The sequence below is a fragment of the Felis catus genome, chromosome D3 (assembly GCF_018350175.1).
Source record: "Felis catus isolate Fca126 chromosome D3, F.catus_Fca126_mat1.0, whole genome shotgun sequence".
Lineage (NCBI taxonomy): Eukaryota > Metazoa > Chordata > Mammalia > Carnivora > Felidae > Felis > Felis catus.
In genome coordinates this window covers 15,689,759-15,714,701 of record NC_058379.1, presented here as the reverse complement: position 1 = coordinate 15,714,701, position 24,943 = coordinate 15,689,759, and the positions used below count along the sequence as shown (strand labels likewise).

General features: G+C 46.0%; 1 long non-coding RNA gene across 1 annotated transcript; it reads left to right on the top strand.

Moving 5' to 3' along the window:
- The first annotated feature begins 2,649 nt into the window (after positions 1-2,649).
- On the top strand, positions 2,650-24,133 carry LOC109493233. The gene is made up of 3 exons (XR_002147347.2): positions 2,650-3,038; positions 22,360-22,520; positions 23,824-24,133. It is a non-coding gene; the product is annotated as an uncharacterized LOC109493233 (long non-coding RNA).
- The last annotated feature ends 810 nt before the right edge of the window (positions 24,134-24,943 follow it).

Below are 24,943 nucleotides of genomic sequence, written 5' to 3'. Positions count from 1 at the left end.
GAGGGTGCTGCAGTGGGCGTAGCCGGACCACTCTAGGCTAGGTATAAATGGAATTTGGAATGGAGATCATTGAGTCACTGTGGCAGAGGGAAGTGGACCCTTAGTTAGCAAAACAAAGAACTTGCAGGATCAAGACTAGGTGATATTGAATTTATATTAGTTGCATTGCTATGCTGTACATTCATCTATCTTCTCAAGTTTTCAGTAAGATTTACTATCCGATGTCTTTTTGGAGCAAGTGATAGAGATAAAAATCGGACTGGATTAAGAAAAATAAGCTAGGAGTGTTTATTTGCTTATGAAATTGAATACACCGGCATGGCTGGGTCCAGGGCCTTAAATAATGTCATTGACACTTGGTGTCTTTTTATATCTCGTTTCTTTGCTTTTTTGGTTCTGTGGAAATTGAGAAAGGGAAACCTCCTTCAGAATGGAGCTGGAGGCCAGTAGGGGGAGTTCTCATGTCCTACCACGCCTTGTCAGAAACAGACCCAACGGGAAGAGAGAGGGATCTTGCAGGTGGGTTGCACTTTATTATTGGAGTAGGAGGGGGAAAGGCTTTCTTCCTGCCCTTCCAACAGCCCAGCCAATGGCAGACGGTCACAACTCAGCCAATGAGAAGCCACTATACTTCAAAATCCCTAGTTTACTCCAGTGGACTTTTTGCTTATAACAGCCCTCCCAACTCTCCCCTGTCCCTATAAAAGGAGGCTCCTCCCCTTTATTCTGGGAACTTGCCTATGGTTTTGGTGTAGTTTGCGGGTCGGCACCATAATCCCCTGCTATTCCTGAATAAACCCATTTTTTTGGCTGCTGAAATAACCGACAGTTTTATTTTTAAGGCTAACAGTTCATTCTCAGGAATTGATTCCTAGTAGTTTCTTCCAAAAAGGCCCAGGGATAATTCTCATTTGACTGACTAGGATCACATGACCATCTTAATCATTGTGGTTTTGGCGGTGGAATGCTCTGATTGGCCGGAACTAGATCATGTGCTCACCCTTGGGGCCAGAGATGGCCTCGCATTCGCATTTACTTGGTTTGAGGTGGGCAAAGAGTGGTTTCCAGAAAATTGGGTTCACATTGGGAGAATCAGAGGAGGGCACCAAATACGCTCTACATGCCTGTTCACACAAGTACTTTATGTGAGCAGTTAGTTTGTTGGAGACTGAGTGGGGAGCTGAATGCCTCATCTGCCTGGCCCAGTGTCAAAGGGACCCCATGAGTGGCACATCCAGATGATCCCTAAATGGAACTAAGAACAAAACAGAAGCATCTTTGGGAGTCTGCAGAAATCTTGGGGAGGACACCAAATTTCCTACCATTTGTACAAAGGTATCTATAAAGGAGAGAAGATCCTTGAGAATATTGCATAAATCTGGAAACCGAGGCCTAGAAAGGCTCAGAGACCTGCCCAAAGTCATATAGCTAATTTTTACTAGAGCCCAGATTGAGCACAGTCTCCTGTGCTCAGCAATGTGTCCTGCTCATGCAACACTCCCTGTTTTCCACTGCCTCCATCAAACCCAGAAATTTCCCAAGGCTCTTTCCGACACACTGCTTGCCCTTGTGAGCCCCCCCCCCCCCCTTTAGGGGCTGCCTGGGGACTCTGCATGGAGCCTGAAGGAGAAGCTTGTGTAGGGATGGAGGAGCCAGACTCCAGCCTCTTTGGGAGACTGGCAGCTCAGGTGTCTGGAAGAGAGGCTCAAGATGCAGAGCCCACGAAGCAAAGCAAACCCAAGGGGCAAGGGCAGTGGAACAAGCCAGAATGACCAGGAGGGGGCAGACAGGTGCAGGAAAGGGATTGCTGTGTATTGAACACTTCCCATTTACTAGATATTTTGTGTATATTATTTTATTTAATCCTCACCAAAAAATGTAGTTTCAGGGAACATAAAGTGAGGGGAAGCTAAGGGAATTGAAGTTGACATTGGCAGTCAGCAGCGGCCGTGCTGCGAAAGGTCTTGAATTTGGCTGAGTGAAAGCACAAATGAAGTATTAGTTTGCTCCGGCTGCTGTAACAAAGAACCAGGAAGTAGGTGACTTAAACAACAGAACGTATTATTCCCTCACAGTTCTGGAGGCTAGAAGTGCAAGATCAAGGTGTCAGCAGGGGCTGGTTCCTTCTCAGGGTGGTGAGAATCTGTTCCATGCCTCTCTCCTAGCATGTGGTGGTTCATGAGATGCATAACCCTGGCCTTTGCCTTTATCTTCTCATATCATTTTCCCCGTGTGCGTGTGTGTGTCTGGGTCCAAATTTCCCCCTTTTATAAGGACACAGTCATGCTGGATTAGGGACCCACTATTCTCGAGTATGACCTCTTCTAAATGTAACTGATTACATCTGCTCTGACCCTATTTCCAAATGAGGTCACATTCTGAGATACTGAGGGTTAAGGCTTCAACATCTGAATTTTTTTTTTAATTTTTCTAAATGTTTTAATTTATTTTTGAAGGAGAGAGAGAGAGAGAGAGAGACAGCATGAGCAGGGGAGGAGCAGAGAGAGAGGGAGACACAGAATCTGAAATAGGCTCCAGGCTCCGAGCTGTCATCACAGAGCCCGACGCGGGGCTTGAACCCACGAACCGTGAGATCATGACCTGAGCCGAAGCTGGACGCTCAGCCGACTAAACCACCCAGGTGCCCCTTCAACATCTGAATTTTGGAGGAGGGCACAATTTCACCTGTGACTATAGATAAGTGGAATCTTGAGAAAAGTCAGGTTAAGTAAGATTAAACAGATTTTTTTTTCTTTAAGGCCTCTGTGGAGGTTTTACAACTTAGCTGCAAAATTTCTCACACCCTTCCTGTTGAGAGGTGGGGACTTTGTCCCCTCCCCTGGAATCTGAGAGCTGCAGAGTATGGTGGAAGTGACTTTGTGTGACATCCTAGGCTACATCATAAAAGAACATATACCACTTCAACCTTGTTTCCTGGAACATGGAACCACCCTGTTCTGACAGGCACAGGTGTACTCCCTGGCCAGTAGTCCCAGCTGAGCCCACCCTTCTGGGTGTCCTGCCAAGGTGCCAGACAGGTGAGTGCAAAGCTACCTGGGAACTGCGTCTCCCGGCTGTAGCTGTTACAGTTCCAGCTGTTAGAGGAGGCGGCAGAGGTGAAACCCCAGCCACGGTGGAGTAAAGACGGATGGTCCCCGGGCACCTGGGTGGCTCAGTCGGTTGGGTGTCCGACTTCGGCTCAGGTCATGATCTCACCGTTCATGAGTTTGAGGCCCACGTCGGGCCCTGTGCTGACAGCTCAGAGCCTGGAGCCTGCTTTCGATTCTGAGTGTCCTTCTCTCTCTGCCCCTCCCTGCTCAGACTCTGTCCCTCTCTGGTTCTCAAAATAAATGTAAAAAAAAAATTTTTTTTAATTAAAAGATGAGTGGTCCCTGCTGTGCCCTGTCTGAATCCTCAGCCACAGAATTAATGGGCATAAAAAAGTTAAATCACTAAGGTTGGGCTGTGTACTGGTCTGGGTCTTCTAGAGAAACAAAAACGATTATATATATATATATATATACACACACATATATATATACACATATATATATATACACATATATATATATACACATCTATATATATATACACACATATATATATATACACACACGTATATGCAGTATATATACAGGTGTGTATATATATATACTTTATATATACATAAAGTATTAGTATTATAAGGTATAAATTATATATAAGTATAAGGTATGTATATAAGGTATTAGTCTTATATACTACATTATATATAAGGTATTAGTCTGGGTGCTTTAGATAAACAGAACAATAACATATTAACAATATATATATTTTGAACATAATATATTATGTTCAAAATCTGCAGGGTAAGCTGACAGACTGGGAACTGGAGACCCATGGAAGGGGTGATGCTGCAGCCTGAGTCCCAAGGCAGTCTGTGGGCAGAAGTCCCTTCCTCAAGGGAGATTGGTCTTTTTTCTCCTAAAACCGTCAACTGATTGAGTGAGGCCCACCCGTATCATGGAAGATTAATTTGTTTTACTTAAAGTCTACTGATTTAAGTGTTAATGTCATCTAAAAAAAACCACTTCATGGCAACATGCAGATAAGTGTTTGACCAAATACCTGGGTACTGTGGCCTAGCCAAGTTGGCACATCAAAATAACCATCATTGGCTGGTTTGTTTTACAGCAATAGGTAACCAGAACAGCCTGTAACAGCCTCCTGCCTGTGTTCTGTGACTTTTCAAGTGGGTGACAATATGCCACATTTTCCAATTTTATTTGGTTAAACTTCCCATCCTCCTTCCCTCTCCCCCTGTTTTTTGTTATGTGTGTGGGGTTTTTTTGTAACAGAGACCTTTTGGTGTTCTCCAGAACACCTCTTTTTTTTTTTTTTTTTAATTTCTTTTTTCAACGTTTATTTATTTTTTGGGACAGAGAGAGACAGAGCATGAACGGGGGAGGGGCAGAGAGAGAGGGAGACACAGAATCGGAAACAGGCTCCAGGCTCTGAGCCATCAGCCCAGAGCCTGACGCGGGGCTCGAACTCACGGACCGCGAGATCGTGACCTGGCTGAAGTCGGACGCTTAACCGACTGTGCCACCCAGGCGCCCCCAGAACACCTCTTAACAAGTTTGAGTGTAGGAGTTAAGAACAGAATCAGGTTCAATCCTTGACTGTATGAGTTCCTAGCTGTGTGACCTTGATCAATTATTTAACCTCTCTGAGCCTCAATATCTTCATCCATAAAGTGAAATGATCATACTGGCCTCAGTGTTGTCGTGAGGAGTAAATTAAATGAGGCACGGAAAGGGCTCAGACCAGCAACTGGACACAAGGATTTTTTTATTCATTCATTCATTCATTCATTCATTTATTCATTCACCAGCAGGGCCCAGATTTTACCGGTCTGTGGTGCTGCTCTTCTTTTTAAGGCCTTAATTGTGATGCTCAGGCTTTTTCATCCCACTCCATTTCTAGAAGCTTCTCTCCCTTCCAGTTTCTCTTTCTTCCTTTCTATTTCCACCCCCTTTTCTTTTTACTTTCCTTTGTGAAATTAGGTTCCCCCGTCATCCCTCGGGAGCACATGCATGTTTCACAAATTCATCTTGTTTGTCACTTCAGCCAGTGCGGCTCTCTGGACCACTGCTTCACATTTCCCATGAGGCACCGCTCTCTCCGCTTCAGCTCCCTTCCTTCTGCCTCCAGCTGCTGCCGCTCTGCCCTCTGCGTCTCCCCTCCAGCACAGGACAGACCTTGCTGCCCATGGTGGCAGCAAGAACAGGCTGCAACTTTTATGCTGACTTGACTGGATGTTCCAAGACTGAATGTTCCGTGTACCTCCTAGAGGTAACACGCTCAGAACCCACCGACCCAACTCCATGGGCATTTACAGAGCTCCCCCTACCCTGTGAGCATTGCCTGCATGGGAGTTCACCCCGCCTGCCTCCCAGCCTAAGGTTCGCCTTCCTTTTGTTTTGTCTTTTCTTTTTTCTTTAAATTCAAGTTAGTTAACAGACAATGCAGTCTTGACTTCAGGAGTAGAACTCAGTGATCTATCTCTTACATATGACACACAGTGCTCATCCCAAAAAATGCCCTCCTCAATGCCCATCACCCATTTAAACCATCACCCTACCCACCTCCCCTACAGCAACCCTCAGTTTGTTCTGTGTATTTAAGAATCTCTTATGGTCTGCCTCCCTCTCTGTCTTTATCTTATTTTTTCTTCCTTCCCCTATGTTCATCTGTTGTGTTTCTCAAATTCCACATATGAGTGAAATCATATGATACCTTTCTCTGACTGACTTATTTTGCTTTGCGTAATACCCTCCAGTTCCATCCATGTTGTTGCAAATGGCAAGATTTCATTCTTTTTCATTGCTGAGTAGTATTCCATTCTGTGTGTATGTGTGTGTGTGTGTATACCACACCTTCTGCACAGCAAAGGAAACAATCAACAAAACTAAAAGGCCACTGATGGAATGGGAGAAGATATTTGCAAATGACACATCAGATAAAGGATTAGTATCCAAAATCTATAAAAAACTTACCAAACTCAACACCCAAAAAGCAAATAATCCAGTGAAGAAATGGGCAGAAGACATGAATAGACACTTCTCCAAAGAAGACATCCAGATGGCCAACAGATACATGAAAAGATGCTCAACATCCATCATCATCAGAGAAATACAAATCAAAGCCACAATGAGAAACCACCTCACACCTGTCAGAGTGGCTAAAAATTAACAACTCAGGAAACAACAGATGCTGGCGAGGATGTGGAGAAAGTGGAACCCTCTTGCACTGCTGGCGGGAATGCAAACTGGTGCAGCCACTCTGGAAGACAGAATGGAGGTTCCTCAAAAAATTAAAAATAGATCTACCCTACGACCCAGCAATAGCACTACTAGAAATTTATCCAAAGGATACAGGAGTGCTGATTCATAGGGGCACATACACCCCAATGTTTATAGCAGCGCTATCGACAATAGCTCAACTATGGAAATAGGCTGCCTTTCTGCATCCTCATTGCCTGACCTCATTCCAGGATGTCTGTCAGTCAGTGGGAATTTCCATTCCTTTAAGGGGGGGCCCACCAGCAGATGGTGGGCCCTTTGCTCTCTGCTGGACACTTAATATTGTTATTGTACCTTTTTCCCCCTAGGCTGAGGTTAAGAGAAATGAGAGTGAGATCAGGATGACATTCCCACATTCTAGCCCATGTGTGCCTACAGGACTGTGCTATTACACTCTTGAAAAGAATCTCCTCAAGGTCAACTTTCCTCCTCCCATTGGATGGTTGGAGATGAATTTGTCCAATGCAGTAGCCATAGCCTCCTGTGGCTATTGAGCACCTGAAATGTGGCGAGTCCAAACTGAGACGTGGTGTAAGTATAAAACACATGTGAGTTTCAAAGACAGTACTAAAAAATAGGATGTCAAAATTTCTCAACAGTGCTTATATTGATTACATGTCAAAAGACAATATTTTTTGTATATTAAATGAAATAAAATATCTTACTAAAATTAATTTCACTAATTCCCTTTAAAAAAAAGTGGCTCTTAGAAAATCTAAGAATGCATATGTGACTAGTGTTATATTTGTATTGGGCAACCGTGTTGCAGAAGGTACTCAGAGTAGAATCTGGGGCATATTCAACAGCTTCCGGATGAATAAGCCTCTGAATAACAGAACTAGGTAAGGAAGGGAATTTGCTAAGACCCAAGGAAGTTCTAGAGATCTGGGGCCACTCTCCTAACCTGGCCACCACCCCCCCACCCCCGAGCCCTCCCCTCACCCTCTCAAGTGCAAGTGCTTCCATACCTGGAATGCTCTCCCATCCTCTCTGCCTTCTACCTCCACGTGGCTCACTCCTTTTCTTTTCTTCTAGAGTTAGCCCCTCTATATGGGGGTTAGGAAATCACCATATAAACTGGGGAGGAGGGGGAATAACACAGTTCAGCCCATAATAGATGCTAAAGGACAACTTCCAAGCTGCCCCAGGAAGATTGTCTTCTACAATCTCTACCCCAGCATAATACTCTGTTGGTCATCCATTGTTTTCATCTGCCCAGCATCCATCTCCCATCTTCTGGGTACAGCACCTAGAGTTTTCTTTGGGGACTCACCCACCTGACATCCTTGTCTGTATGGTTCAAATAGAATTGGTCTTATACTCCATATACAGCCTTGGGCATGTGACCCAGATCTGGCCAATCAGTGTATTTCTTCCTTCCCTCAGTGATTGGTTCAAGTGTGGGCACATGATCAAAACTGATCCAGTGGCACTCAATTCTAGGAGTTGATAGGTTGGAGACTTGAGAATACTGGGGACCTTCTTTCCCAAGGGAAAGAAGCCAACAGAGAAACACAGGTGAGAGGAGGTATAGAGTGAGCCTGAGCTCAGTGACATGCTTGAAGCCCCTGCATTGAACTGTACCTGAACATAGCTTTAATGGTCACCTTTTCAGTTACAGGAGCCGGTACGTTCCTTTTTTGGCTTAATGCCATTTCAGTGTGAGTTTAAATGATTTGTAACCAAAAGCCAATGAAACGTCACCTCCTCTCTGCTCCTGTCTGTGTGCCTTGGTCATCCTAGATGGCCCACAACAGGACAATTTCACCAGGAAAAGAGAATTTCTTTCAAGCTTCCTGCATTGTCTCCAAAGAGCCTGGTTTAAAGCCCCAGTGGAGATACTTAAGATTGGCCAATGAGAGCAAGGAGCCAGGGTGGTGAATGTGTGCCAACAAACAACTCAAGCAGGCGAGACTCTTGGGGTTTTATAATTATGTGAAAAAAAACCCGAGATTTCTGTAAGGCAGGGGGTCAGCAAATTAAAATTCTCCCAGGAGCTAAGGGCTTCTGAATGCTTGTTTCTGATAATCTTGTTTATATCCTGGGGTAAATAAATCTGTCTTTTGTTCTGTGTTATTCAACTCTCAGCACTGTTTGTAATTAAAGGGGTGGAGGGTGGAGACATGAGTGAGTTCTTTAATTGGCTCTGTTCTGGGTGACAGGGAGTAAGAAACAAAGGCCCTCGTGGGCAGGAGTTGTGGGGGGGGGGTGGGGGTGGCCTGCTCTGCCCTGGGAAATGGTGATAAAACCCTGGGCAGCTGGTGATCAAGTGGCAAAGGGTGGAAATCCATCGTCATTAGCGTGATCGATGAGCCCTGGCTGAGCCTCTGCCAGTCTGTGCTCGGGTCCCCCTGAGACACAGAACCAGAGTGAATGTCTGGTTTCAGAAGTCACCCCCGTGCCAAGAGGTAGAATACCTCTCCTGGTGGGCTTATTAATCACCCTCCGCTTTCCTTCAGCCGCGTCTCTGGGGGGTGAAAGGGATGACAAGGTAAAGCACACAGTCCTACTAGATGGTCAGCTAAGCCCCGCTTGTGACACGATAGAAAAAGGCTAATAAGCACAAACGATAATAACAGATACAACAGACACAACGGCTAACGGGTGTCGTGCACCTTCTGTGTGCCAGACCTGATGTTGAGAGCAATACCTACATGATTGTTTTTCTTTTCTTTTTGGTTTCTTTTCTTTTGATGACTTCTTTCAGTGCTCTCAGGAATTCTGTGTTACTGGCATCTGCATTTTGGGGATGAAGAAATTGAGACCCAGAGAGAGGTGAAATAACTTGCCAGGGGTCCCCCAGAGGATGCAACTCGTATTCATAGCTAACATTATGCCTCTCTTACGCCTTCAGGGAGCTCTGCTCTGCGTTTCTCTAGCTTTTCTAACTCTTTGACCCAGTCTTATGCTCTCTCCGAGTCTCAGAGTCTTATCGGTAAAATGGGGATAAGAACACTTTGATTTTTTATTTATTTGTTTGTTTATTAAAGTTTATTTATTTATTTATTTTGAGAGGACACTTTGAGTAGGGGAGGGGCAGAGAGAGGGGAAGACAGAGAGAGGGAGAGAGAGAGAGAGAGAGAGAGAGAGAGAGAGAGAGAGAGAGAGAATCCTAAGCAGGCTCCACACTGCCAGCACAGAGCCCAAGGTGTGAGGCTCGAACTCACGAAACTGCGAGATTATGACCTGAGCCGAAACTGACAGTTGGATGCTTAACTGACTGAGCCTCCCAGGCTCCCCAAGAACACTTTTATATAGCAGGATGCTTGGATGCAAAGAATGGAAACAGACACTGGTTAACTTAAGCAACCATGGAATGTTCTGGAAGGATATAGGGGAGCTCGTGGAACTCTTGATTTCTTCTGGTTTGGTGGAGGGAACAGGTCAAGCTTCTGCCAGGAATCACCCAATGGAGGATTTTCCTCCAAGAAAGGGTGTTCAGATGTTGAATAGCCAAAATTACCCTCCCCTGACTTTCTAATAAGGCTGTGTGGTGATGGATGTCTTTAGTATCAGACATGACACACAGTAAATGCCCAGTGAATGGTAATTATTATTATTCTTATTAATAATAATATCCAGAAAGATGCAGCTCAGTCTGTCTCCATGTCTGCTGCATCAATTCTGGGCCGCTTTTCCTGTGGGATGATTTAGATGTCCTTTATGAACAGAGATATAAACGAAACTAACATATCCTCGAGACAGAAGGATGCTGGCATGTCTTCAGATTGGTCACTAAAGCGTGTCCTAAATTGGGAAGAAATCAAAACAGATTGCATCTAATTTCTCACTGTTCCAAGCAAGAAATTACCTTTTTAAAGGAAACACCATGACTTCCAAGCTGTTTGCAAACAGTTTTTGTGAAGTGTCTTGTCTTGGGCTTGGCTTGTTTTTCTTAGTTAGATTATCCCCATGGGGATAGCTGGGTTTTTCAGAGACAAGAGGCACACGGAATTCACTTTTCTCACTTCTTCCTCATGCTATTAGGTATGAGGGGGAGCCCCCACCCCCCACTTCCCACAGGTAGCTGATGAGTTATTACAGGGAAAGCATGGGCTTTGGAGCCAGAGACTTGGGTTCAAATCCTGGATCTGGCGTTGCCTGCTATATAGCCTTAGGCAAGTCGCTTTACCTCTGTGGACCTCCGTTTGCTCATCTTAAAAATGAGGTAATCATTGGGACGCCTGGGTGGCTCAGTCAGTTAAGTGTCCGACTTTGGCTCAGGTCATGATCTCATTCATGGTTTGAGTTTGAGCCCCACGCTGGGCTCTGTGCTGACAGCCCAGAGCCTGGAGCCTGCTTCGGATCTGTCTCTCCCCTTCTCTCTCTGCCCCCACCTCTGCTTGTGCTCTGTCTCTGTCTCTCTCAAAAATAAGTAAACATTAAAAAAAAAAGAGGTAATCATTATTTACTTCCTAGAATTTGTAGTGGCCTACAGTAACTGTTGTTTTTGTCCAAAGCCGCCGCTACCCCTGTGACACCTTTGCAGGAATTAGAAAAAGGCATCCTTTCTTCCAGCAGATGTACTGGGGGCCAGGGTGCATGGCTGGCTGAGTAGAGCACAGGCAGGATTTTATTTCCTACTTAACCCCTCAGCTGGCACCCTTGTGCAGCATGAAACCTGCCCAACTGTTCATAGTGCCTTATTTTTATCCGCTTACTAAGCTTTTTAAACTTTTCTCCTATGAACAGACACAGACCTCTGGTCAAAAGGAGGAGAACATAACCCAATTCTGGCCAAATCATCTGACCACAAACAGTGATTGCTGCAAGAGAGAGGCATGCGACCTAAACAGTCCAACCAGAGTTTTCCCTGGGAACCGATATACACATGCTGGGAGAAAGTAGCATTTTATACCTATTGGGAACGTGGCAGCCATGTTCCTCTTCATATGGAACAGGCCTGTCTATAGTAGGAGGAAATGGGACCAATAGGCAAAGACAGATAGATAGAAGTAAAAATGAGACATGAGAGAGGAAGTTTCTGGAGCCTGTTGCTGACCTCAGTTCTCCTCTTAGTTACATGAGCCCAAATAAGTCTATTTTTGCTTAAGCTGGTGTGGGTTGGTTGTCTGACCCTTGCAAGCAAGACCGTCCTGATAATTGAGGAGTTGTTCTAAGATGTATTGTGTACGGGAAAAACCCTAGCTCTTGGGGCACTTCATAAATAATAGTTGTTCTAATGGTCACGCCACACCACATGAAATTCCCACCAGTTTGCTTCTTTGGAGTGAACAGAAAAAAAAATGCTTTATTCGATTTGGCGTGTCAGATATTGTCACCAGTCCTTGAGCACATGCCCGTGACAGACATCAGTAACTCATTAGTGGAAACCATGAACTGATAAGGCTGTGGTGTTTTTCAGTTGTTGATTATTTTGTTTGGTTGTTTTGCTTTGCCTGGGAATGATCTCAGAGTCCTGCTAACAGGTGCTCCAGGCGGTGGCTGCTAATCATTTGGAAATGAAATAGGAGATGAAACCAAACATTTTGATTTTAGGCAATTTGTGACAAAATCCATGGCAATTCCTTTTTTAAGCCTCCAACTCATGGAAGCACGCCAAAGGAGGTGAGAAAATGTTGCTTTAAATTAATGCCAGAAAATAAGGGGCTCAGAATAACGGCACCGAAGCCTCAATGGCTAATGAAGTTTGGCAGAAGGTTTTTGTGAGCATGTGTAGGGCACCTGGGTCAACAGGCAAGTGAATTCCCAAAGATGTAAGACGAGATTAGCTCAGCTCCACCATTGTGTCCGGGGCAAATCTCACTTCCTCGTGGGATTCTGGGGAGGCAGAGGGGGTCTTGGTGAATTTTCCAGCCAGAGGAAGGCTTTGTGGTGGAATAGAAAAAGAACAAAATAAAAGTCAACAAAACAGAACACTCCAGATTTTTCTGCCCAGCTTAGAGAAGTCCAAGATCTACCACTGACCACTGAGTATATTTGGCCACTGAGGGCTCAAATTTGATACTAGACAGTGTAGATGGATATTTTATTTCAGACACACCTCACATATTATTTTTTTTTTAATTTTTTAATGCTTATTTATTTTTGAGAGAGAGAGAGACAGAGTGCAAGCGGAGAAGGGTTAGAGAGAGAGGGAGACACAGAATCCCAAGGAGGCTCCAGGTCTGAGCTGTCAGCACAAAGCCCGACATGGGGCTCAAACTCACCAACCTTGAGATCGTGCCTGAGATCGTACCTTGAGATCGTACCTTACATTTTCTAATGTGTTTCATTGTAGTGAGATGCAGAATTTTGATTGGGTGCTTAGCAAGGGTTTATTTTTCACCATATTGGTTCCTGGAGAAGCACCTGTTTATGTAGCATAAAAGCACAGACCAAAAGCTCTTAATAACTGCTTTCAATTACTGATCACTTACTGTATGCTGAGGTTTTTATGCACAGGTTATTTTTTTTTAAGTTTTTTAAAAAACTTATTTATTTTGAGAGAGAGAGAGAGAGAGAGAGAGAGAGAGAGAGAATGAGTGGGGGAGGGGCAGAGAGAAAGGGAGAGAGAGAGAAAGAATGAATCCCAAGCAGGCTCCATGCTGTCAGCACAGAGCCAGATGTGGGGCTCGAACTCACAAACCTTGAGATCATGACCTAAGCCAAAATCAAGAGTCGGATACTTAAATGACCGAGTCACCCAGGCGCCCTTATTTTTAATCCTTACAACAAACTTGACAAAACAGCATTTTAACCCCAATTTTACAGATGGAGAACTTCTGAGATTTAGAGTGGTTACTCTTCGCCAGCATTTGAAGGCAAGTCTTTCTCATGTGATGTTCTTGCTATTTCTGCCGTCATGTGCCACGTGGCTTATATCGTTCTTTCAAAACAAATTATAAAAGTAAGGCAAAGAGTAGGGATGTACATAAAGTAAAAGAAAAACAAAAAACAACCCCCCCCCCCAGACCTCCCCTCATTAACCAGGTCTTCTCATCCCTATTTCCCAGAGGTAACCTATAGCACTAGTTGGGTGTATGTCTTTCAAGATCTCAGATAATGCCACAAATAATACATGTGCATCATAGGAAAGTCAGAAAATGCAGATAAGCAGAAAGAAAGATAAGGTGCCGGAACTCAGAGATAACCGGGGAGAACCCTGTTGATGTATTTCCCTCCTGCGCTGTGTGTGTGCTTGCGCGCATGCGCGTTTTCAGAAGCAACCCTACCTGTCACGTGACCGGTCCCGTGGGAAACACAGACGAGGCTCCTCCCGAGGGTCCACAGTCTAGTGGTAGCAGAAGAGTTGCGGCCTTTTCTTTGCCATTTCAGGGACTTCTGCCTTCGTTTTTCCTGTGGGGCATGACGATGGGACGGGAGGCCCCTAAGAGGGGTGGAGTGTGGACAGTGTGCTCACTTCCTGTGGGTGAGGTCACATGTGAAGTCCTCCAGCCATTCTATGATACTGTTCCCATTCTACATATGAAGGGACTGAGGCTCCAGGAGGTCGCACAGCTCTAAGTGGCAGGGCTCGAGTGCTGTTTTCCCTGCCACTCAGCCCTCACCTGCTACAGCCTTCCTGGGGTGGTCAGCCCCTATCCACAGAGAAGAGGGGTGAGTCCGTGACTGCAGGGCTGTGGGAGGGATGCGGGCCTGTGGAGGTTCAGAAGCAGCCTTTAGAACTGGGGAGAGCTGGATTTGAATCTCAGCTCTGCCTCTTCAGATCTATGTGCCCTTGGGCAGGTGAGTTCACCTCTCTGGGCCTCAGCACATCTGTTAAATGGGGACCGTTACCCTGCTTGCCTCTTAGGGTCACTGTGACGGTTAAATGGGCTGGTGTGGGTGAAGTGAGCCTATAAACTGCTCAGCACAAAGCAAATTGCTCAATAATCAGTGTTGCTGATTGTTGTTACTAGGGGTGCTTCTGGGAAGCCTTTGATTCAAGGACAGTTACCTCTCTCTGATAGGATGAGGTGACACCCCCTCCCCGCCAGGGGCTGTGGCTCTACTTTTGTGTCTGATTGCCTTTGGGCACAGGCTGCTGGCGCCACTGTTCCAGGCACTTTGCAAGAAACAAAACCTGGTTCTGGCTTTGGGCTTCTGTTCCCCCGGACCTCGTCATCTGAAATCCTCCCTTTTCTCTGCTTTCCTGATACCAACCTGCCTAGCGCCTGACACGGGGGTTTGACACTCAGTAAATGATTGTTGAAGATTGAATAAATGATGGAAACATGAAAGGCCTGGCAGATAGAAAGAGGCAGCTGGGGGATGTTGAGAAACTCACTTCTCAGGGCTGGAGGGCCATCTGTGTGTAATGAGGATAATAATGCCCACCTCGCTGGGTTCTCGGGAGGGGTGAGTGGATGCCATATACAAGATGCAGGCACAGCGTTCAGACAGTGGTAGCTGCAATTGTTACTTTCTCTGACCCTCCTTTTTCCTTCTCTGGGCACTTTCCATGCCAGAGATGCACTTTGCCACGTGGGGTTGAGTCGGACAAGGTTGAGTTGAGTCGGACAAGGGGTAGGCACCCTTTTCTGTTCTGATCACTCCCTGATGCTTAGGAGAGAATTAGAGCACTTCTACTTGGCAGCCAGCTGCTTCACCTTCACGGCCCTGTCCTGCTTCCTTTTAGCCTTGTCCCTAACCATTCCCACCCACACCCTGTGGCCTGTCCCCTCCACTCCTCTAAAGCACTCAGCTTCACTTCCACGTTCTTTCTGTAGCTTAGAGTTCTGTTGGTTCAACAATGTGAAGATTAATCAAAGGAAACCTCTTTAAAATGGAGTCAGACGGCCAGCAGGGGGAGCTCTCACACCCTACTACTTAGAATCAATTGCAAACCCAACAGAATGAGAGACAGTTACAAGTGATAGTACTTTACTATCCTAAAGGAGGAAGAAAAGTTCTCTCCTCCCTCAGCAACAGCCCAGCCAATGAGAGACAGTCACAGCTCAGCCAATGAGAAGCCAGTACACTTCAAACCCCCAGTTTACTCCAATGGACTTTTTGTTTACAACAGCCCTTCCAACTACCGCCCCCACCCCTCGCCTTCCCCTCTATAAAAGAGGTTCCTCTGCTTCCTTCTGGGCCCTTGTTTGTGGTTTTGCCATAGCCTGCTTGTGTGGGATTGTGATTCTCTGTTTTTTTTTTTCCAAATAAACCCATTTTTGCCGCGAAAATAACTGACAGTTTAATTTTTAAGGTTAATGAGAGCAAAAACTGAACAGTTGGGGGTATTTGGCCAGAATTCACAAAAAGTGTCCAAGTTGATCGGTTTTGCTTAACAGAGCAAATTTGATCCAATGGAGTCTGGACAGAAAGTTGGCCAACAACCACAGTGGACTGGAACCACAGATTTCCTCCCTGACACAGCAGGGGTCTGTGGAAGCAACAGTGTGACTAACCTGAGTTCTCTGGCCATTCATCCATTCTCAGAACAACCCTATGAGAGAGGACGTTCTCACTGGCTCCATTTCACAGATGGAAGAGCGGAGGCTCAAATAAACTACGATGTAGAAAGCCGACCTGGAGAAATTTGGCTTGAAACAAAAGATGCGTCTATTCTCTTTGACATGTGGGAAGCACGTGAAAATGTTGGGTTTGCCCCATTGGGAACTGGGATGCTAAATTTGATTTTAGCTGTAAAGCTGAAGTGTCATGCAAGATTACTTTCCCTCAGGACCAACTGGAGGCAGAATTAGAGCATGAGGAGACTGCAGAAGGGATCTTCTTATCTGATAATGAAAAAGTATTTTCGGCTCTGACAATGTCTGTGGACTGTGTCACTAAGGATTTTTACCAAAAATGGGAAACGTCTTTTGAGTAGATGAAAGACCTGGCCATTTTTGCACTGAATTCTATAAGAGAAGCAGAAATGTCTGAACACAACGGTGAGGAAATGAGACAATGTCAATAGAAAATAATGATGATGGCAGCTACCATTCTAGTCACTGGAACCAGCACATTAAATATGGTTCTGTTTCCCCCCAACTGGGAGGTAGGTATTTTTATCTTCATGTTTCAGATGAGGGAGCTGACCCTCAGAGAGGTGAAGTGATCTACCCGAGGTCACACAGCTAGTAAGTAGCAGAGCTAGGATTCAAACCAGGATTTGTGTGAATTTAAAGCCCAATCTCCTGTATCCAGCCCTAGGCTAGATTCCTGGGATTCAAATGCCAAATCAGATTCCAAAGTGAAATAAACATTGCTAAGAGAGTCAGTCAAAATAGAGATAATGTAGCCTCTGTTAACTAAATAGCCAATTGTGTAGTAGATAGTTTGACTCTCTCAGCACCAGTCATAATTCTTTCAAAACAAATTAAGCAAACTTGTGGTTTTTGCCTTGGTGAGCCTTCACTCCCCTCTTGGAAGGTCTGTCCAGTCTGACTCCTGGCTTGCAATCCTGAAGACCCCAAATAAATGCTTTTGGTTGCTTCACAGACTCCTCCTGGTTGACACAAAAAGGACTTGAGACCCCGTCCCTGCCCTCAAGGAGCTCCTGTCCTGCAGAACAAAGAGCTATAGCTCAATGAAGAAGTTTCCCGTGGATCCGTGATGCATGCGGAGAGAAAGCACATCTCCATCGCTTTCCAGTACGAAAGAAGGCTGGAAATGCACAGGTTGTGCGTAGAAATCCCTTTGTCTCAGTTCTGATTTTATTTTGTCAGCACCTGCCTGGGATCTGAGCTCCAGGGGAGCAGTTTGCCATGTGCTCTGATGCTGCTGTAGGCGGCAGCCAGTCCTGGCTCCCACCCTCACTGCCCTCCTCAGTCCATCCTGAGGTTTAGCTTCAGGAAGAATAATGAGCAAGGCTCCTACAGTTGCTGTCCAGTGGGAACCAGCAAGATGCCCTCCCAGGAGCTAGCATCATGAACACAGCGAACGTAGCCTACCTGGGCCTGATGCCCCACAGCAGTGGTGGGGTGCAGGGACCCCTCATGTTCTGCTTGGTGACACGGACCCTGGTCTCTGTCATTCATTTCCTCCCACTGGGCCAGGAGCTGGTACAGCCCAGGGCTGATCAGCAAGTTTTAACACCCTGGGAGTTAGCTCTGACAGCCTGAATTCTGGTGTAACTTTCACCCAGGCACCCAGCTCATAATGACAAGACCTGCTATTTATTAATACATTTCAGATGCTCTCGATATACAACACCTGATGGATACTTTCTCTAAATAACCTGTACAGTGAGGGGCGCCTGGGCGGCTCAGCCGGTTAAGCGTCTGACTTCGGCTCAGGTCATGATCTTGCGGTTCGTGGGTTGGAGGCCCGTGTTGGGCTCTGTGCTGACAGCTCGGAGCCTGGAGCCTGCTTCGGATTCTGTGTCTCCCTCTCTCTCTGCCCCTCCCCCGCTCACACTCTGTCTCTGTCTCTCTCTCAAAAATAAATAATAAAACATTTTTAAAAATTAAAAAAAGAAAAGAAAAGAAATGCTCTAACTGTCCAGTAATGACATTCCCTCTGGCTTTGGTTATTCGCGGTCCATCTCTATGGCCTGGGTGCTCATCATTCCTCCGGAGGGCCTTGTTAGGCAAAGCATCTTTCAAATATCCCCAGGTCAGCGCTTTCTCTCTCTCTCCTTCCCCAAGGAAAACGCTTTGGTGGGAGAATTGCTGCCTCTTCAGCCTGCCTGTGTCCCTTAGATCCTTCAGGCACAAGTCAGACTCCAGCCTGTAGGGCTTCCAGTCTTCAGAGGACACAAATCATGCTCTCGTGTGTCCCTCCTAAGCTCCTCCCTCTGGGCTTCCGGTGAGGGAAACACAGCCCTTCTTGCCCTATGGGGCTGGGGAGAGATCAGTGTCATTCCATCCATGCTAATGAAAGCCCCCTTCCAATTCCCTACTCTCCCGGAACTTGGTGAGAGGCTAAGGGTCACGAAATAGTTTGCCACCCCTGTTGGAGGTCTAGCACCTCTCTTTGGAACATGGGAACACTGGCACCTGCTGTTCCATTCTTGGCTTGCTTAGGGGACCCGGTCCAAATTGGGACAATGCATCACCCACCGGCAGAAGTTGTCAGAACCCCATCAGGACTTACCACATCAGAGCAGAAAGCCCAGCTTCCCTCTGCCTGTATCAGCATCCATGTGCCTGGGGACTTTCTCTGAAGATGAGGAAGGCAAGTCTGCCCACTGCCAAGGCAGACCTGAAGCTCTAGGCAACGAACAGCCCTCAGCAAATGACTGATGGGAGTCGGTTTTAAAAATTTCCAGATCCCTCACTAAGCTAATTCTGAGACCTGTGTTCTGCATGGATCCCGGAGTTCCCCATGGGATGAGTTCTGGTGCTCACAGTGCTCTCTGGCTTGATCACCACGAATACTTCCTTGGCTTCTTTCTCTCCCGGCTTCCTCCTCCCGCTTCCCCTCCATCATCTCCCGAAGAAACTGCTTGCACTCCAGTCCTTATAATCCTTATCTCAAAGTCCCTTTCTGGTGGAACCCAAGCCAAGACAGAAGTCCTGTTATGCATATGATACCTCCAGTATCACTTAGCACAACCCTGAGCCTCTCCAAGCCTTGCGACATAGATGTCTTCTTTTCTCTATCGAGGAGGCAGAAGACCCTAGGAGTGAAGTGGTTTAACCGTCAAACATGGCAGGACCGGTATTCAGTCTCAAATCCATGTTTCTCCAAAAGCTGCTCTTTCTGCCATACCGTTCTGCTCCCTAGCAGCTGACAGCCATTCCCTCTACCCAGTAAACCACAGTCCTTTAAGTGGCCACCCCTAGCCTCAAAGTACGTTCAGTCGAGCACACTCTTAATGTTCACAACCTTGCTTCTGAACCATTTGCCCGAATGCCACTCTTCAGTCCCCACTCATCCTGCCCCTAATCTTCCCAACTTTTCACCTTAACTTGCTGTGTTGGGTACTGTCTTCGTGGCCCTTGTCTGTGGTCCACCATCAAGTCCCATTGCATAGACTCATATTGAGCAATACTCTTCCCAGTTGGACTGAGCCCCAAGACTCCCGGCCATGGCACTGTCCATTTACAGATGCTGTTCTGGTTGGTTCATATCATGGCTGTCCCGGTAAGTTGTCTTTCCTCTGTGTCCTAACAGTCCACAGCCCTATCTGAAGCAAAATGAATTGTCATCCATTGCTCAGAATTAGAAAGCACATCCAGAAAGTCGTGCGTGCACGCTAGCTGAGCAAACCTGAGTGCTTATCAAGAGAAGTTGGGTACCGCTGCTGGGAATCGCCTAAGTGGGAAGATTTTAATTGTTCCCAGGCTCATCGCATCCACCTAATTTCCTCTAACGAGCACACACAAAGCAACGAGGAGAGGTGCGGGATTGGATGGCAATTCAATGCCTCATAATGCCAGATGAATTGCATCGCCTGCTCCACGGTATTGCATTTGCCGATGTCTGGGAGACAGTCTCCATGGATGCTAATTCAATTATGCTGAAACATAGAAGGAAATTGTCAGCTAAATTGCTACCACGCTGCCAAGCTGCACCTAGCCCACGTCTCCAGTGCTGTTTCCTGCTGATTCAGCAGCAGACGGCCCTTCAAGTCCGAGAATGACCAGGGACTGTGTCCTACCAGCTATGGCTACTTGGTTCTTCAGGCAAACATCCCATCTTAGACCTCCAAACAGCGGGAAAAAAAATTTGGTGTTTTTGTTCATCTTTCCCTTGCTTCCTGTCTCTCTCGAAACACCTCTTGTTATTTATTCATCCATCCTCTTAGCAACTACAAAAACGTGTGACGATCTTGATCGAGCACCAGCTATGTGATCGGCACTACCCCAAGCGCTGAGAGCATAGCAGGTAACAAAATGGCCAAAACTTTGTGTCTTCAGGAGTTTATAATCGCGTCTCACCTTCTAAAGAGGTAGGCTGATTTTCACTCTCGAGGCCTTCTTTGCTCTCTGGGATCTAGGTAATAGGTGAATGCAAGAACTCAAAAGAGACAGAAGGGCCAAGTTAGTTATAGGAGAAAAGGCTACATCAAAAGAGAAAGATGGTGAACACCAACCCCTGGCTTGGTTAGGTTTGGAGAGTTTAAAAAGTTGACCAAATAGAGGAGAGGACTTTGGTGGGGACAGCAGTGGGGAGAAGAAAGTAAATTTCAAGTTTTGCTTTGTTTTCTGGAGAGAATGCCTCTGGGCTCCGTGGTATTTTTTAATACGAGTTTCAGTAATTCAGTAAGTGCAGTTTTCAAGTTGTGGGTTTTTTTTTTTTTAATAAAAAGCAACAATCCGTCAACAAATACTTATTGTCTACTATGTTCCAGGTATGACAGACACAGGCTTTGCTTTATCAGGCTTACAGTTTGGAGGGGAAGACAGACCGACAAACATGGGATAGGTACACCAGAGTGGGGTGACGCTCTATTTGGAAAGACAGAGAAGGTTTCCTTGAGCACATGAGATTTGTGTCCAGCCCTGAAGGATTAGGAGTTTGTCAGGCAGAGAAGAGGGTGGGGTGTATGGATGGTTCCAGAGCCAGGTGACCTGCTTCTGCAGAGACTTTCCAGAATGGAAGAATACCATTCACTTGACCATAGCTGCCCCATCAAAAGAAATAATGCTTCTCCATCAGATTCTTCCCAACACCTAGTTGGGAAAGCAAAGAAAATCACATTTTCTCAGGTGAATGTCTACAGTGGGGACATGAATCTGTCTCACTCCCCCATGAGCCACAGCTCCCTTCACAAGCTGCCCCCATTGTCAAGGAGCTAAAGCTGATGAGGCTGGGCCAGTGGAATGACTTTGCTCCTCGGACTTGCTGTCTGGCTGTCAGAATGGGGTTTTCTTTGCATGGGGTTCTATGCTATGGTGGCTTCAGGGCTGAAGCAGGACAGCCAGGCTTTACATGGGCTACATTTATATATAGGCACCTGCAATGTACCCAATTCTGTGCTGAATATTAGGAAACAAAGGCTAAGAGCCCATATGGTTTGGTTCTTGCCGACATCAGGTAAAAAGGGCTTCATGAGGGAGAGTATGGTCCCGTAAAAAGGCATTCGCGATATCTTCCTGTCCTAGAAGCTATGACAGTATTATAGCCAGCTCCCAGAGTCCCCTGGGGAGGTCAGACAGACTTCAGTTGGGGCATCGGCTGCATCAAGTAATCGCAGGACCTGAGGCAAGTTCCTTCTCCTGCATCTACATTTTCTCCTGTGTAAAAATGAGGATTCTGACACCCACCTCGATGGACTACACTGAGGATTTCAGATAACCTATGTGTCACCATCCTGATGAACAAGTGGGATGTGATAGAGTTGCAAAAAAAGAAGCCTTCCTTTTTTCCACACTGATGCCTGGCAGTCATTCTCACCCTCAGGATAGTTCCGTCTCAGTAATTGAAATGCCCATTCTTAAGTAATGGTTTAAAATCTGGGTCGAAGCTTCCCCCCAAACCAACCAACTGTAAAAGAGACCCTTCTGAAGTTGGAGAAAATTGGAACACTGACTGAATTAGTAGGTGAAATTGGGGGATTCTTGTTAATGGTGTCATGGTAAATTGGGTACGTGGAAATTCGTGCTGAATTCCTAAAGATGAAATAGTGTGATGTCTGAGATTTGCTTTTCAACAACTGGGGGCTTTGGGGGAACGGATTGGGGCATAAGTGAAACAAGAATGGCCGCTTTTATGTTATGATTTTATGTTATTATTTCTTTTACTTTCGGAAATGGTCGAAAACTTCCATGATAAAATGTTTTTACAATGTTAAAGCATCTCCACTCAGCAACCACATATGGTTGGTAGGTTGCATAGCACATAGGACATGGGTAGTGTTCATATTGTAGACACTAGAGATCTGTGTGTTTATTATAACAGACTTTTGGCCAATGGCGTGGTGTGTAGCTGTAATGAATTCAGTGTGTGTGGAAGCAGACTTCTATGATGACCCCTAATTATCTCCCTCCTGATATTTATACCCTATGTGATCTCCTACCCTTGGGGTTGGACCTAGTGACTTGCTTCTAACTAATACAATACATTCAAAGTCATGGGATGTCACTTCTGAGATTAGATTATAAAAGACTGACTTCCATTTGGCTGACACTCTCCTCTTTGCTTTTTTTTTTTTTCTTGCTTATTCTGATGATACAAGCTTCCATGTTGAGTTATTCCATGGAGAGGCCCAAGGAATGAAGAGTGTGGCCTCTGGCCAACAGCCTCCAACAACCATGTGAGTGAGCTTGAAAGTGGATCCTTCTATAGTCTAGTCTTCAGATGAGATCACAGCCCAACTGATACCTTGACTGCAATCTGGTAAGAGATCCTAAGCCAGAAGACCCAGCTCATGTGCCTAGACTCCTGACCCATAGAGACCAGGCAATCATAAATGTTGTTTTAAACCACAAAGTTTTGGGAAAATTTGTTAGACACTAACAGGTAACTGTTAGAGTATATTAGAGCAAATTTCAGACAGATGGAGATAAAGCTTCTTTCAGGTGGCATCTTTTTGCTAGTTCAAAGGCATAGTATTTGTGGGGGTTGGTAGCGGCTCTGTGTCTCCTCTTACTCAGCTCAGGCATTGGGGAAGGAGGTTGGCTTCCCTATGTCTCTTCCTCCTTCCTGCTTGCTGTCCAATGGCCTGAGGGAGCAGAGGGGCAATTGACGAGGGCAGGAAAGAACTTCTGTGGCTAGTACTGCCACGATTTGGTGTTGGCACAAACTGCTTGGCAGGTATTTAAAGTTCTCTGTGTTCAGCAGGTGTTCAAAAGTCTCTTCTTTGAGGTGCATTGTGGATTCTTTGGGTCCCCCTCTACTGCCTTCCACGGGGCACAGTACCCTGACATGGTGGGGATTCTTCAGTTTCCCCCTGTCCTTCCCAGCTCCCATGCCAAGTGGTAGACATCAGTGCCTCCCTCTGCGTCTTTTGGGCAGAGGGAGCTCCTTTTAACATGCCTTCACCTCAGCAGATGCCTTTATCTACTCGACTCATGGGAAACACATACATCTTTGGCACCTGCTTCCACTGCTACCCCTTCCCCTCATCCTGTAATCCTGCTAGGCTCTAGCCACAGTCTGCTAATCTGTACATTCTTCAGGTCTGAGTCAGGCTGGTCCCTCTAGACTCCAGGAAACACACAGCAGACTCAAGCTACCTACTGAAAGTTCCCCTCACAAGACAAGGGTAACTGCCTCTCCCCTTGTCAAGTGGGGCAGAGAATCACCTCACACTGGACTTCTCCCTCCAAAAATCCTCTCCCCAGTTTTCAACTCAACGTTTTCATATCCTGGAGGTGGGTGTTGGATCAAGGGTTACAAAACGAGTTTCACCTGGGGAATCTTTGCAAGGCCAGCATCTTGCTCTGAGATGTCAGGTGTTTGAACATCTCATCTTACTCTTGGGCTTTGGCTGAATTCAAGACCCAAAGCGTCCCAGTTTAACATCCTCCTACACATAAAACAGGCCTCGAGTTGCTGTTCAGTAATGGTGCTTGTTATTTATATTTTGTTGTGGGACTGCTCTGATGGACCCAATCAGTGTTCTTCCTGTAGCTACTCTCTGCCACGTGACTTTGTCATCCCTTCTATCAGCTAAGCTTGTTTTTGCTTTGACCAATAGAACACAGCAGAAGTGACGCCATGCCTTTCCCATGCCTGGGCTCAAGAGACCCTGCACAATAATGTTGGCCGTTCTCTTAGGACCCTCCTGCTCCTCCATGCACAAACCCGTGGGTAGGATGAGAGGTCGTGTGGAGAAATACTGAGTCAGCCCAGTTGCCCCAGGCAAGCGAGGCAGCCCAACCAAGAACAGCAAAATGCCACCTACCTGACCACGGGGACATGTATGAACTCAGCCATACTCAGCTCAGATGACTGGAAGTGCCCAGCTGACCCACTGACATGCGATTAAAAATTGTCATGATATGCCACTGAGGTTTCGTGGCTGTTTGTTATGTGGCATTATGGTGGTGGCATTATAGCTGATACAGTTGTACTGGGTTAGCTAATGAGGGTGTCGTGTTGGAGAAGGATCCCCTCAAGTACTAGGTGACAAAGCTGACTGCCAGCTGGCCTTGTCATCCTCTCTCCCAGAGGAAGAGTGTTTTCTTTCCCTAGACATACGCAGCTCCGGCCCGGATAGATTCCTCCTGGGCTTGTCAAAACTTTCCAGAACACGGTACTGCAAACAGGCCTTCCTTTGGCAGCTTGTTAGGATAATTGAAATGTGGGTGGAAGCTCATTAAGCTTCTCCTTCGTCAACATTCTTCCTTCCAGGCCCGGGGAAGCTGCGAGTTCTGTCACATCCCATTAGCACCGTGTCTGGGTGGTTTCCACACCTTTCCAGGCAAATCAAACACACGGGGTCCACATTCAAGGGAAAATACATTTATTGCCACAGAGAGGGGTATGTTTATGGAGATTTAAAAATACATCTGGCTTGGATGGATCGTGAGAAAGAGAGTGAAAATACCTAAAAAATGCTTGGGAGGCACAAGGATTGCAGGTTGCTCTTGTACATATTAAAAACCTGACGTCTGAAGTCTTTTCTGGACATCCCTAAGTCCCCTTCTAGCCTCATCTCCTGTCGGGCCCCTACAAAACCCTATTTTATTAAAAAGGATTTCAGAGGCAAAGATATGTGTGTTTACATCCTGACCGGGCCATGGTAGTAATAGTAACAATGATGTTAACTTTAATTGAGCAAGTTTTATTTGCCAGGCTCTGTGCTAAAAGTTTTA